Consider the following 15842-nt stretch of genomic DNA (forward strand, 5'->3'; position numbering starts at 1 on the left):
GAGTCAGAAATGAGGGCAGGATTTGTTTTATCTGGCTTCCCAGGCGTGTCTTCCCTTCTGAAGGTCTAGCTCTCCCTCCCACAGAATTTGGGTGCAGGAAGCTGTTTGACCAGGTCTCTTCAGATCAGGGTGGTGTCTGGACCACAGCATTGAGTACCCCTAAACTTCTGTTCTCAGAGGCCCTATACAGTTTCCTCTTGGGTCAGGGATGTGGGCAAGGGTGGGCAGTACTGGAAGTTTCTCCTGCCCTACAGTCTCAGGAGTACCCACCTGTCTGGGCTTTGAGCTCTCTCTTCAATGGGATTTGGGAACAGGGAGCTGTGGGTCAGGATCAGTGAGGTTCGGGCCCCAGCTAGAAACAGCTCAATGCAATTTTCAGTCCAACCAAATATGAGCTCCAGGTCTTTGTGATGTACTGAGAAGACACGGGGTTTCCCACATTTGGTATTCTCTCTTGGCCTGAGAGAATATGGCCATCTGTGGAGAATGCATGGAAACGGAACACAGAGAAGCACTCTGACATGCTACAGGCTCAGTCATGGAGGGTCCTTCTTCTGATGGGAGGATGCTGGACAGGAGCATCTGTGAGCCATGAGGAGCAGCCCTGTGACAAGGGAGTGCACATCTGCACGTGTGAGGGTGGAGTCAGAGGTTCTGAGTGCTGAGACCGTTTCAGCTTCATTAGAGCTTGGACTCGGGCTGTGAGGAAAGTGCTGGGGACGCAAGCAGGAAGATCTGAGTCCCAATCCTAAGAACTCCACCATGCACCCCTTTCTAAATGAGCCCTGTCACACACGCGCGCGCACACACACACACACACACACACACACACACACACACACACACACGGGACCCCCACTGATGACTGGTGTGAGGACAGAATGGTTGCTGAGGCTGCTGACCACCAGCTGAACTCCTGCTTCAGAGAGAACTTGTCTCAAAGGAGTAAGGCAGACACTGACAGTGGGGGACATCCTGTCCTCCCCTGGCCTCCATGCCCGACTCAGATGCCTGTACCTGCAGATACACACACACACACACACACACACACACACACACACACACACACTCACTCACACTGCAAAAGGGACATAAATATTCACAGTTGTTAGACAGAGAGTCATGTCCTCACAGCAGCAAAGGGGCCATTGGCATAGATTGTACTGACCACTGAGACTGGGAAGTGAGGTTTTTATTGGGGTCTAGATAAGGAAACTTTGAGGGCCAGTCACATCCCTGCCCTTGTCACGCATTCCAGAACCTTCAGCTTCTTTGATCAAGCTGCCCTGCCCATGGGCCCATTCCCACTTATCTCTCAGACCCCAAAATTCATCCAGTGTCCACAGAACTAGGACATATGGGTTCTCATGCTCAGCTACTGTCCTTGGTGCAAGTGTACAGCTCACAGACTAAGAGGTGAGGCTCAGACATCTCACATGTGTCTGCAGGGCAGCGCTGGAGTGTGGAGGGGTGAAGGCTTTCTAAGGCCTTGCAGAGAGATGAAGAGACCTCAGCTCCACGCTCACCCCTTACTGCCATGTGGTTTCTGGTTCTGTGCCTCATGCTGTCTCTGGGGGAATATGGTAAGAAGTTGAGGGTTTCACAGGAAGAAAAGGGGACCAGACTCCTCCCTTCTTTCCCATAAGTCTTCCCTCTCACAGCAGCACAGTGTCATTCTCCAGACCATGGAGTTCCTAGACCAGAGATGGGTGTTTTATTTGTCATGGTGACACTCTACCACCCTATCTCAGCCCTACCATGCTGCATAGACCTTCTTCTTCCTTTTGTCTACCTTGATGTCCTAGAAAATCTCTTCTAGTCCACACCCTGCCTCCAGCCAATTTACCTCAGGTGCAGATCCTGGGTCACCTCTGTCTGTCATGGTGAGATTCAGAATTGTTCACTGGAAGACATCACTCTGCCTTCCAGCACTCCTTAGCCTAACCACAACACTCCTGTCATTCTCACACAGACTCAACTATCACCCTAGGCCCTCCACCTTGACTTCTGTCCCACACTTCTTTTCTGGGAACACAGATCCTAGGACACACCCTGTTCTATCATATAACTAAGAGGTATCGTGGAAGATTCTAGAATCCAATCACACACAGTGTTCTATCATAGAACAAGAGATCTAGTCAAAGACTAGCAATAGCTATGCCCTCTACAGTCTGGAGTTGGGGTTTTTTAAATTTTCTTCTTTTTCTGCTTTCCTCCTTACCTGTCTGAGAGGGTTGCAGGGGCTCATCTAGAACCGCATCCTGGGTCATCTTTGGAGTCTAATCTGTCCCTACCCTTTCCCACTCTGATCCCTTAACCCTACACAGGATGCTTTTTCAAGAAACAGACCTCTTCCATGGGAGCCCATCTCCATTTTGGACACTCTCTCCCTGAGAACACAGTTTCCACCATCCTCACCCCATGGCCTGTTTACTCCAAATCCCCCGGAGCCTATGCAACTCCAGACATTGCCTCATCTGCTGTCTCCCAGTCTGCTGTCTAGGGTCAGCTTTGTACTCAAGAGTCTATGTCTCCCTAGATAAAGCAAACTACCATCGAGCAAGGCAGGTGTGGGTCCTGAAATCCAGTCCACTCTAGCACCCCTTAACCTGACCACCCTCCTGGTCCTCTGTCCCATGTCCCTTCATATCCACACGAAAGTTTTTCTTCTCAATCCCTTTTCCATGCCAAGGCTGGGCCCTACCCAGAATTCCTTTCTGCAGGTGCCTTTCCCCTCATCCAGTCCAGTACCATTGGAGGTTGGGAGTGGGAGAGACATTCCCAACCCTGGCAGGTGGCTGTGTATCACTATGTCAGGGCTGTCAGGGGTGGTGTGTGTCCTGGTCCAACCGCAGTGGGAACTCACAGCTGCCCACTGCATCCCAGGTAGGATGGGTTCAGGTGTGGCTGTGGCCGGAGCACTTGCCTGACAAGCTAGGGTCCCTGGGATCCACCTCCCAAACACATTAGTAGGAGGAAAAATTGGGGTGAAGGAAGCTCCTCTCCTTCAAGGAAGACTATGCCACACTCTTACTTGGGGACCTCATGGGAGGTAGAGGTCTGAGGGATGAAGGTTGGTTCAGGGTCAGAAGGGCAGAGTGGTTGGTGGGCCATGAGGACCTGAGTCTCACCTCATGTCTCCCTCTTTTCCTGTCCCGCTGTCTTGTGTGATCCTACTCTTTGTGTGACTATGAGAAACTGTGTTTTTCTCTCTCCTCTTTCCCTGAATCCATGTCTGTGCATCTGTCCTATCTCTGTCCTCTTCTGGGTGCCTCTCTGTCCATCTGTCTCCATTGGTCCCCACTTCCAGATCTTTACTCAACTCTCTCTGGGTCTGGGTCCCACTCTCCATCCCCATCACTACTGACCACAGTGAAGAACAGGATTCACTGCACCCTAAGAGGCAGGCATTGGGGGGCCCATAAGCCAATGTGAGGGAAGTCCTCAGCTTCTCCAGACCAACCTGGCACTCTAGGATCATGTCAATGCTGGGGGACATACAGGGAGAGGCTGAACAGAGTTGGGTCAGGGCAACTGGATGAGCACAGAGAGAGGGCAGGGTACTGGGAGGAAGTGGGCGCAAAGCTTGGGCTGTGACCATATCGCAGTTGCCAGGCAAGCTCAGGCTAGCCCAGTGCACCTGAGTAGCTTTCAGGTCTGCCCTTTCCCTGTTCCATGTCCCCTTCTCTCTTTACTTCCTGCCTCATTGCCCACTTCCTCTGTTTGTCTCTGCCTCTCATCTGTCCCCAGTCCCTTCTTCTCTCTCATGTACTTACTGCTCCTGCGTGTTCCCACCTGCTTTCCCACAGTGTCTCACCCTGCCCCTTCCCTACTTACCTTTCTAGTTCTCTTGATTTAATCATGAGTGTGTGTGTGTGTGTGTGTGTGTGTGGTGTGTGTGTGTGGTGTGTGTGTGTGGTGCAGGTGTGCAGGTGTGTATGAGTGTGATTGTGTGTATGGAGTTCCAGGAGCAGCTTGTGTTTTCTAAGTTGATTTATCCCTTTTATTTGTTCTATATGTGTGAGTGTGTGAGTGTGTCCATGTGCAAGCATGTATGACACTGCATGAGCGTGGAGATCGAGAGACAGCCTGTAGGAGTCAGTTCCCTCCCTCCACCATGGCAGTCTTGGGATTGAACTTGAGGCACGATGCTTGGCTGCCGGAGCCCCTACCAACTGAGCCGCTTTGCTGCCTGTACCCTTCTTCTTTAATCAACTTAATAAAAAAATCCTGTATATCAGTGATTTGCTTGTATATGTGTCTGTGCACTATGAATTAGAGGTGCAGACACTTGTGGGTCAGCAGGTTTGTGCTGGGAATGACCCCAGGTCCTCTGAAAAAGCAGTCAGTGCTCTTATCCACTGAGGCACGATCTCTCTAGCCAAATTGTGCCCCTATTTTTTGAGCTAGGAGCTGAAATATTCAGCATAGCTGGGTTCCAGGGAGCACTGGAGATCATCATGTCCCTGTGTCCTCAGCTCAGAATTGCAGGCACATGCCACTCAACCTGATTGGCATCTCAGTTCCTAAGGTCAAAGTCAGGTGCTCACACTAGTGCAGTAAGCTTGTTACCCGCTGAGCCGTCTCACACCCTGGTGTCCCTGCCTTTCCCATTCTGTGTCTGTGTCTCCCTCCCTCTCCTGCCAGTACTTTTCTGCTCTCTCTGCTGTCCACTCTCTCTTTCCCCATCCATCTCTCCTCTCAATTTCCCTTCTGCCCAGATGCCCTGCGTGCCCCTTCTCGCTCATCTCTGCTTCCTCCCTAGCAAAAGCAAGGTGAGGCTGGGTCAACACAGCCTGGATGATGATGGAGACACTGGCCAGTATGTCCCTGTCGACATTCTGTCCCACACCCACTCTGTAACAGGAGCCTCCGGATGCCCACGTTTCTCAGCCCAGATGCTGACAACAGCCAGGACCTGATGCTGCTTCAGCTGAGGGAGCCAGCCAACACCACAGAGGCTGTGAGGGTGACTGAGGAGCCCACTGAGGAGGCTAAGCTGGGGAGCCGCTGCCTGGCATCCGGCTGGGGCAGCACCAGGCCAGATAAGTGTATGCCTGGGTCAGACCCTGTATCCTGGAGCAGGAAGTTCGGTTCTGGAAGAACAGGCCAGGCAACTGAGCTTCTGTGTTCCTGTCATGGTTGTGTTCTCTTGGCCCACAGCTCTAAGTGCAAAGATACTGCAGTGTGTGGACCTCACCCTCATGGCCAGTGATGTCTGTACATACGCTTATTCACAAAGGGTGACAGAATTCATGCTGTGTGCTGGACACCAGGAAGGCAGCAAAGATACCTGAATAGCTCCAACCCGGAGGTCGCTGAGACAAGACATGGAGACCACCAGAGTGAAGGAAACTGATTCTGGCCTGAGGCCCAACCAGAATCTCCTCAGATTCTTAGGCTCCATAGCCGTTCAGTGCCCTGCCCTGCAGTGTGTCACAGCCTCCTCTACTCCAGTCCTGTCCCCTCTCCTTCCCAAGCAACCCTTGTCACTCACTGTCCCGCGCGACCTCTCGCCAGCAAGAATATGTGGGAACACACGAATCCTTCTGTAGCCAAATGCTTATATTTATTAATAATAGAGAGGGCGGCGGCTGGACGCCAGCATGGCGCGGCTTATATACACCCTAGCGCGGCACATCCACACCTGATTGGTTGCTTACCCATGATCTCATTAGGCACACCCCAGAGTGGGCAAAGACCTGGCACGAAGGCACTCTTGCACATGCGCACACAGTTAACTTCCTGAAAGGAAGTCGGCTGGCGCAGCGGAGACCAGCGCCATCATGTAATGGCGAAAGCTATCCTGGCCTTCCACGTGGGACGCAGTGGAAGCCAGCGCCATCTTCTGGTGGCGAATGTTATTGCGGCCCTCTACATCTCCCCCTTATTATTTTATTTATAACAATCATGATCACCCTATCGCGTGCAATGAGGAAACCTCAGCGATGTGGAAGGGCTGATCAAAGGATCATTGAGTCTCTCTCATCCCAGTGCAATGGATCCACAGATCCATGGGGTGCAAGAGCAGAGAATTCAGATACCGACTAATTTTTGAAGATAGATAACCAAATTTTAGGGGAGGCCCCTTGTTCACTGGCCACAAGTGCTTGAGTGATAACGGCCTTGTCACGTTTCTGTTGAGATCTGAGTTTGTAAACCAACCATAGCATGAACACTAATCCACAGCATAGGGCTGCACCAAACAGAGCCACTCCAGATAAGTAGTGGGCACCTCATCTGGTTCACCTCAGCTGTTACCACCAAGGGCCATAGTCAAGCCGCTCCTATAATAAAATTTAGAATTCCCAATTGTTAGCAACTATTCCAGAAAGTTCACCCACTGTGCTTGCCTAACAATAGATTGGGGGAGGATAACTCCAGACACTGCAGACACAATGTCTGCAGCAGTAATGGCTGCTACAATAGCAGCAAAAGTGTCAAGGTCTTTTCCAGGACAGTTCAGGATCTCTGGAACAACCAGCAGGCAATGGAACCATGTCTGAGATCTGTACAACCAGGACAGAGTTCCCCAGTCCACAGCAGCTTCACGCAGGTGGCATTTCTGTGAAGCTACAGTCTGTAAAATGACAACACCAGTTAAAGCAGCAAGAGTCACCAGGGAAATGAGGGGGGCAGCAACGGCTGGAGTCCAGTCTTCTCCAGAAAGCAGCAGTGCACAGAGGGTAAGAGAACGGGCCACAATGGGACGGGACACACGCAGCAGTAACACCGACTGTAGCAACGGCAAAATCTCTGTGATGACAAAAGATGAGGGGGGAATCTTCTATCTTCCTCTCAGGGCAGAGGAATGACTCCAGGGACCCAAACCAGGAGAGCTGAATCTTTATGTAACCAGGATCAGCCAGTCTCACCAGCCACTCAGGCAGCTGGCACACTCTTGTAGCATCCTGTAGGAAAAACACAAACATGCCCTCTTCCCCATATAAAATATCTGGACAGGATCATGCCAATATGTGGATCTTTTTATTTTACCTAGGCAGAAGTATGCTTAGTTGCAGGGTGCCATAAACTTTGGCATCCAAATTTTAAAATTGAAATAAAAGGAGCTTTATTTAGCATACAGGGATAACTCCCCCTTTTTATTTATTAAGATATAGTAAAGATATTATTTATTAAGGTAAGTCCTTGAGGATTAAATTGAGGACACTGAGCACTTGTATTTATAAATTGACTTGTATACCAAATTATTGTCTCCAGCATTATTGTTTTGGATATATAAAAAATGAGATTTTTTGACTAATTGTTCCTATGTAAGGCCTATAATCTGTCTGGTATCATTGTCCTCCCTTGTTAAGGAACCCAGGCAATCCGGTTTGAGTTCTTAAATGTCCTATAAAGGAACAGTACTTAGTGCTCTTAACCACTAAGCCATCTCTCCAGCCCCTCACAAACTTTATTTACCTAAACATAAGCATTAATTAGAAATGTCAAATCCTATAAATATTGTCTAATTTCAGTCTTACTAGAAATCCCTGAGCTGGCAGGGTGAGGCTGGGAATTGAAAGTAAGCAAATGGAGTCTTCTTCTTTTCATATCAACTCTATTACCATTTTCAAAGTTAGGTATGAGTCTAAGGTTTAATTTAGTTGTCTGAGCCAGAGCACTGAAAGGACAGTGAGTTGTCAGACAATTCACACTGAAATCACTCATTGATTTTAAGTAGAAAACCTGTCTCTAATAAAGCATTAAGTAATTGAAATCAATTGTAAACCACAAGCCACACATTGGCTATCAATATGTGAACTGAAAGCTTGATTTAAAAACAGTGGCTAAACCACGGAATTTAATAATCTGTGTTGAAGCAACAGAAACTCAAGAGAATAAACAAGTGATTCAATCATATATGTAGCCTTTTCATTAGATGAACCACCTATAAATATAGTAAGCGCATTTCCTATGGGTTGCATGTACAAGTTTATAGTAAGTACAAAAGCATATAAAGAGTAAAATTATCAATTTTGCCTGAAAAATTTGTATATGTAATAGGCCAAATATCAGTATTTTGTAATAACCAATTAACTGTTGTTTGGAATAAGGTATGTTTCACCAGGTTTCTTTTTAAAATACTTCCATGACTCTAGCCTACAATTTTGTATTAACACAACTGAAGCTTTATCTCCAATATGGATAAAAAAGACCTAAGTCCTCTGGCAAGGTGAGGTACTTAGCCAATTAACATATCCTTAGAAGCTTAAAACTAGTTTCAAATATTCTTTTTTGGAGTAGTGCAACAGCTACTCCCCAAATATTAAAGCTCATTTTGAGAGCAAAAGTTTGTAGTAAAAATTTTCATATACACTGAAAGATTTAAAACTTCTTACATTGAAGAAGCAACAAAATTACATAATATAAGGCTGTTAGCCATTCTTAATGATATCACTTTATGGGATCTCTAAAATTATAAGCAAGCTCACGAAATGAAAACTCACAATCAATCCTCTAAATCTATCTTGAAGTGGCAGTTGGAGTAAACAGACTGGCTGTAGTGCTCTCACAAGTTCCAAAACCTCATCAATCCTTTGTAAATCCTGTAACAATCTCTACCTGTTTGATTTTTCTTAATTACAAATAAGTTTGAGTTAGTCAATGTAACACTGGCGATCCTTAATCACAATCCTTCAGTTCTCCTTGTAACACCAGAGCACAGCCACAACTTTGGAAAGTCACCTGAGTTCTGAGCACTGACTAGGCAGCTGTTCTTGGGGCAGTGGAATTAGCATCAAAATACAGATAACTTCAGGGCAAACCACAACTTTGGAAAGCAAAACTCGACCTCCAACAATCTAGTACAAAGTTTGACTGTCAATTCCTACATATGAACGCACGATGGTGTAGTCTCCAGTACCTCAACCAAGAGACATTGTCCTAAATGCTTTTAGAAGCCTGTTTTTTTTTTGTTTTTTTTTTTTTTTGTTTTTTTATTGTTTTTTTATTAACTTGATTATTTCTTATATACATTTCGAGTGTTATTCCCTTTCCCGGTTGCCGGGCAAAAATCCCCCTCCCCCTGCCCCCCTCCCCTTCCTTATGGGTGTCCCCCTCCCAACCCTCCCCCCATTGCCGCCCTCCCCCCACCAGTCTAGTTCACTGGGGGTTCAGTCTTAGCAGGACCCAGGGCTTCTCCTTCCACTGGTGCTCTTACTAGGATATTCACTGCTACCTATGAGGTCAGAGTCCAGGGTCAGTCCATGTATAGTCTTTAGGTAGTGGCTTAGTCCCTGGAAGCTCTGGTTGGTTGGCATTGTTGTACATATGGGGTCTCGAGCCCCTTCAAGCTCTTCCAGTTCTTTCTCTGATTCCTTCAACGGGGGCCTATTCTCAGTTCAGTGGTTTGCTGCTGGCATTCGCCTCTATATTTGCTGTATTCTGGCTGTGTCTCTCAGGAGCGATCTACATCCGGCTCCTGTCGGTCTGCACTTCTTTGCTTCATCCATCTTGTCTAATTGGGTGGCTGTATATGTATGGGCCACATGTGGGGCAGGCTCTGAATGGGTGTTCCTTCAGTCTCTGTTTTAATCTTTGCCTCTCTCTTCCCTGCCAAGGGTATTCTTGTTCCCCTTTTAAAGAAGGCGTGAAACATTCACATTTTGATCATCCGTCTTGAGTTTCATTTGTTCTAGGCATCTAGGGTAATCCAAGCATTTGGGCTAATAGCCACTTATCAGTGAGTGCATACCATGTATGTCTTTCTGTGATTGGGTTAGCTCACTCAGGATAATATTTTCCAGTTCCAACCATTTGCCTACGAATTTCATAAACTCGTTGTTTTTGATAGCTGAGTAATATTCCATTGTGTAGATGTACCACATTTTCTGTATCCATTCCTCTGTTGAAGGGCATCTGGGTTCTTTCCAGCTTCTGGCTATTATAAATAAGGCTGCGATGAACATAGTGGAGCACGTGTCTCTTTTATATGTTGGGACATCTTTTGGGTATATGCCCAAAAGAGGTATAGCTGGATCCTCAGGCAGTTCAATATCCAATTTTCTGAGGAACCTCCAGACTGATTTCCAGAATGGTTGTACCAGTCTGCAATCCCACCAACAATGGAGGAGTGTTCCTCTTTCTCCGCATCCTCGCCAGCATCTGCTGTCACCTGAGTTTTTGAAATTAGCCATTCTCACTGGTGTGAGGTGAAATCTCAGGGTTGTTTTGATTTGCATTTCCCTTATGACTAAAGATGTTGAACATTTCTTTAGGTGTTTCTCAGCCATTCGGCATTCCTCAGCTGTGAATTCTTTGTTTAGCTCTGAACCCCATTTTTAATAGGGTTATTTGTCTCCCTGCGGTCTAACTTCCTGAGTTCTTTGTATATTTTGGATATAAGGCCTCTATCTGTTGTAGGATTGGTAAAGATCTTTTCCCAATCTGTTGGTTGCCATTTTGTCCTAACCACAGTGTCCTTTGCCTTACAGAAGCTTTGCAGTTTTATGAGATCCCATTTGTTGATTCTTGATCTTAGAGCATAAGCCATTGGTGTTTTGTTCAGGAAATTTTTTCCAGTGCCCATGTGTTCCAGATGCTTCCCTAGTTTTTATTCTATTAGTTTGAGTGTGTCTGGTTTGATGTGGAGGTCCTTGATCCACTTGGACTTAAGCTTTGTACAGGGTGATAAGCATGGATCGATCTGCATTCTTCTACATGCTGACCTCCAGTTGAACCAGCACCATTTGCTGAAAATGCTATCTTTTTTCCATTGGATGGTTTTGGCTCCTTTGTCAAAAATCAAGTGACCATAGGTGTGTGGGTTCATTTCTGGGTCTTCAATTCTATTCCATTGGTCTATCTGTCTGTCTCTGTACCAATAACATGCAGTTTTTATCACTATTGCTCTATAATACTGCTTGAGTTCAGGGATAGTAATTCCCCCTGAAGTCCTTTTATTGTTGAGGATAGTTTTAGCTATCCTGGGTTTTTTGTTATTCCAGATGAATTTGCAAATTGTTCTGTCTAACTCTTTGAAGAATTGGATTGGTATTTTGATGGGGATTGCATTGAATCTGTAGATCGCTTTTGGTAAAATGGCCATTTTTACTATATTGATCCTGCCAATCCATGAGCATGGGAGATCTTTCCATCTTCTAAGGTCTTCTTCAATTTCTTTCTTCAGTGTCTTGAAGTTCTTATTGTACAGATCTTTTACTTGCTTGGTTAAAGTCACACCGAGGTACTTTATATTATTTGGGTCTATTATGAAGGGTGTCGTTTCCCTAATTTCTTTCTCGGCTTGTTTCTCTTTTGTGTAGAGGAAGGCTACTGATTTATTTGAGTTAATTTTATACCCAGCCACTTTGCTGAAGTTGTTTATCAGCTTTAGGAGTTCTCTGGTGGAACTTTTGGGATCACTTAAATATACTATCATATCATCTGCAAATAGTGATATTTTGACTTCTTCTTTTCCGATCTGTATCCCCTTGACCTCCTTTTGTTGTCTGATTGCTCTGGCTAGAACTTCAAGAACTATATTGAATAAGTAGGGAGAGAGTGGGCAGCCTTGTCTAGTCCCTGATTTTAGTGGGATTGCTTCAAGTTTCTCTCCATTTAGTTTAATGTTAGCAACTGGTTTGCTGTATATGGCTTTTACTATGTTTAGGTATGGGCCTTGAATTCCTATTCTTTCCAGGACTTTTATCATGAAGGGGTGTTGAATTTTGTCAAATGCTTTCTCAGCATCTAATGAAATGATCATGTGGTTTTGTTCTTTCAGTTTGTTTATATAATGGATCACGTTAATGGTTTTCCGTATATTAAACCATCCCTGCATGCCTGGGATGAAGCCTACTTGATCATGGTGGATGATTGTTTTGATGTAGAAGCCTGGTTTTTAGAATAAGAGTTCCATAAAAATATTACCTCAATTTAGACTTGTTTCCCTGGGTTAGCTCATGCCACATGTTGTCTAGATTGACTCGATCCAAATTACCAGCTTTATGTCAACTTTCTGTTCCCAATATTATACCTTTTTAACCATATCCAATAACTTGAAGGCCAACAATCCATGACCAAGGCAAGTAGAGCATATATATACATTTAAAACCACTGAGAAACAAAATTGAAGTGGCTACACATATCTTAATATTTAGACCAAACGCCATTTTTACCTTTTTAGCTATGATTTTAAGAGAAGCACCTTGTCACCTGTTGAGTCAAATAATAAGTCAGGGATGAAGCTGAGGAGCTTCTGGCGCCTTTAAGATCAGCTCGTGTAGACGCTTAGCCCCTAGGCAGCTTCTCCAGCTGACCTAGACTCCTGGCTTTAGGTACAGGGCTCTAAAGGCCTGCTTGAAACTGTTTTTTATTCATTTGTTCCTTTTTGAAATGAGTTAAAACCAAATCAAGATGTGAACGACCAGCAGATAAAGTTTTTACCATTTTTCCTTTTGAACATGAAACATAAAACATTTAAGCAACAAGAAACAAAAAAAAAACAACACAGACATAAACTGACATATAGGGACAGCTTGGTGCACTAAGGACAGACAATAGACAAAGAGGGAAAAAACAGATGGTGTCAGCAGAGAGGTAGGATTTATCCTTTCCCACCACTTTCATGGTGACTATCCACTCGAATGGAGTTGATATGGACGATGGATTGTCTCAATTCCTAGACTAGTCCATCAACGTGTTGAAACCCAATTCCTGTAAGATACTGAGATATATTATCTGATCAGCATGACTGACATTCACAAATGGTATGGAAGTGAAACACAGTCCTGAATATTTCCACTCATAACCCAATTACATTAACTCCATCAAGCTGTGCATGGGCATTGAGATGTCCTTTTGTTTGATTCTCCTGAATAAATTTTCAGGCAGTCTACCTCTATCAAGTCTGATCAGTATGACTCTGTGAAGCTCTTCTTCATAGCGAGCTGCCTCATCTTCTAAATCCTCTTCCTCAGAGGAGCTAAGCTCGTCTGTCTCTGAGCTATCAAGCTCTGAAGTCTTTAAATCCTTTACCGGATAAAGACTTCTCCTTTTCAAGACTTTTTTCTCCCTTCTCTGTTTTATCTCTCCCAGGGCGTTTTTTTCCCCAATCTCTCACCTCCGCAGAGGGGACTGTCTGCTTGTTTTCTTTTTTCTTTGAGCTCTTTAATTTTTTATCCCATCCTGTTTCTGACATGCCGCCTTGCCCCTCCTCCAGCGCTCCTTGCTTTGCTATTACAGCTGGGCGGCTCCCATGCGACCTCTGAGGCAGTCTGGCAGTAGCTAGAAACTCAAAGGCCAATAGAGAAAGCCCGAGAGCTGCCAGAACGATAATAAGAACTTCCGCCGCATCTAGCAGGGGAGTGAAGTGGAACAGGTCAAGGCTAAGCATTGTCTCTCAGGATCTTACCTTTTAAACACTACAGTTCTGGATTCCTTCCGCAGACTGAAGACCCCCTCTTGGCACCTGGCGATGGTGTGGCGTTTCTCCCAGGTTTCCGGCACCAGATGTCCCGCGCAACCTCTCGCCAGCAAGAATATGCGGGAACACATGAATCCTTCTGTAGCCAAATGCTTATATTTATTAATAATAGAGAGGGCGGCGGCTGGACGCCAGCATGGCGCGGCTTATATAAACCCTAGCACGGCACATCCACACCTGATTGGTTGCTTACCCATGATCTCATTAGGCACGCCCCGGAGTGGGCAAAGACCTGGCACGAAGGCACTCTTGCACATGCGCACACAGTTAACTTCCTGAAAGGAAGTCGGCTGGCGCGGCAGAGACCAGCACCATCAAGTAATGGCGAAAGCTATCCTGGCCTTCCACATGGGGCGCAGTGGAAGCCAGCGCCATCTTCTGGTGGTGAATGTTATTGCGGCCCTCTACAACTCACTCTTCCATATCCAGGCTTTTTAGCCTATGAACACTTTTTCTTATGGATCTCCATGGTGTCTATGACCATCCTAGAACCTGGCAGCTGACAGTTAGCATAGCACAGCTCCTCCCTCCCAGAGCACCATTGCGTGTCGGGGGGGTGGGGGGGATGCTGCATGGCTTTTCCTGGGCCAACATTTCTACTCACCAGAGACAGAGAAGACAACACACCAGGTCATCCATCTTGGCGAGCTCATGAGTTGTTAGATTAGCCTCAGGAGCATGGAAGGCAACTGCATCATCAAAGAGCCTGCCCCAGGATAGCACTTAGGAAAGCTGCACCTCCTGAGTCTCCTGCACAACTCAAGCCGTTCCCCTCAAGACTCTCCTGTCCTGAGGGGCCTCCTGAAGCCCCATGTTCACACCAGGAGGGGGATTTGGATGTGGAGAACACACATCCAGGAAAAGGGGCAGCCATAAACACCAAGCACAACGCAGGCGAGATGGGGTAGAATGTAAGGTGGTGGAGCCACGGGGCAGACAAGAGGCCTGAGACGCTGGGAGAGTCACTGTGGTAGGAGGGAATGTTGTGTGCAAGGTCAGAAGAGGCAGCACCTGACACAGGGGTGCAGGGCACTTGGAACTAGTGGGGAGCAGAGGGGAAAGCAGATACAAGGTCCCCAGGGGAGAGGAGTTAGAAGGCTTGGGGGGCAATGAAGGAGCTTGCCACTAAGTAAAGGTAAGCAGACGGACTGTGAACTGGGCTCAGAGCACACAGGAGTGGTTGCTTTCTGCAGGGCCTCAACTGGGCCACAGGGGATACATTTACTCTCTGGTGTGCTGGAAGCTGGCTCTGGTTGGTTCTAGACTGAGCAGGGACAAGCTGACTCTGCTCTCAGACTCCCTCTGGTGTTTATGAGATCAGGTTGCAGGAAGACTGAAGGGCAAGGGCTTGTGTCAGGCTTGAGCTGAAGACTCCAACCAGATCTTTTATCTTCATCTGCTGTCACAAACACCCCTCCCTCGCTGGTGTTTACCACAGTCTCTCCTGCTGCATTAACTCCAAACAGCCCTTATAAGTCAGAACTGGCCTTTCCCAACCCCTGCTCACCCTTTGTCTATGAGGTGCCTACCCTATAAAATATTCATGGGAATGGGGCCAGGAGATGACCTCACAAGCAGTGTCACCTTTGTTCCCCTACTGCTGACCTGGGGACGCTGCCTTCTGTTCCCCCTTATGGACACAGAGACACTGCCTTCAGTACAGGAGCTGCATCTGTTTGCCTTCCCCTCTGCTTCAGGCTGTGTTCCCTTTGGGATGCTATCCTGCATTTTCCTGGGAGCCAAACTGCAAAGTTTCGATCAGTAATCTGTTGGTGGTTAAGGATGAGAGGTGGTGCACCCCAGACAGAAAGTGAGATGTTCTCTCGCTCTACCTCTGTGCCTTCTTCTCTCAGGGTGACTCTGGAACCACACTCCTCTGTGATAGGATGCTCCAAGGGATTACATCATGGGGTGGTAACCCCTGTGCCTATCCTAAGAAGCCTAGCATATTCACCAAAGTGTCAAAACACATGAGCTGGATCAAGGCCAACCTACAGATCACCCCATGAGGACCCTGCCTTCCCTCATAAACTGACAACCACCTATTTCATGGTCCGTGCCATCCCTTTTTATAGCTTATAGGCATCAGAGGGCCTATGACTTAGCTGGCAAAATACAAAACTTCCTAACTCTTCCAACTCAGGTGCTTAGCAGGAAGAAAGGAGCAGAGACACTTGGTTCTGGAGGTCTCAGAGGGGTTCCCTATGCCTCTCCCATCTTAAGAGCATGGCAGGTCTGCAAACTGTTCAAGCAGAAGGAGGTGGTGGTGGCCTAGGCATGTGTGTGTTGCAGAGATGGAGGAAGGGGGTACCCAGGAGATAGGACAGAAGCACACAGTGACAAGTCCTTGAATCCCTGAGCAAGATCCAAGTGCCATGCAACAGGGTACATAGTAGGGTGTTGCTAAAAT

At 46.7% G+C, this 15842-nt stretch overlaps 1 pseudogene; it reads left to right on the forward strand.

The window, feature by feature from the left end:
* Window positions 1–1537: 1537 nt before the first annotated feature.
* LOC120098457 (kallikrein-2-like) lies at window positions 1538–15441 on the forward strand (annotated as a pseudogene).
* Window positions 15442–15842: the final 401 nt, after the last annotated feature.

This window comes from Rattus norvegicus, chromosome 1 (assembly GCF_021556685.1).
Source record: "Rattus norvegicus strain SHRSP/BbbUtx chromosome 1, alternate assembly SHRSP_T2T, whole genome shotgun sequence".
NCBI lineage: Eukaryota > Metazoa > Chordata > Mammalia > Rodentia > Muridae > Rattus > Rattus norvegicus.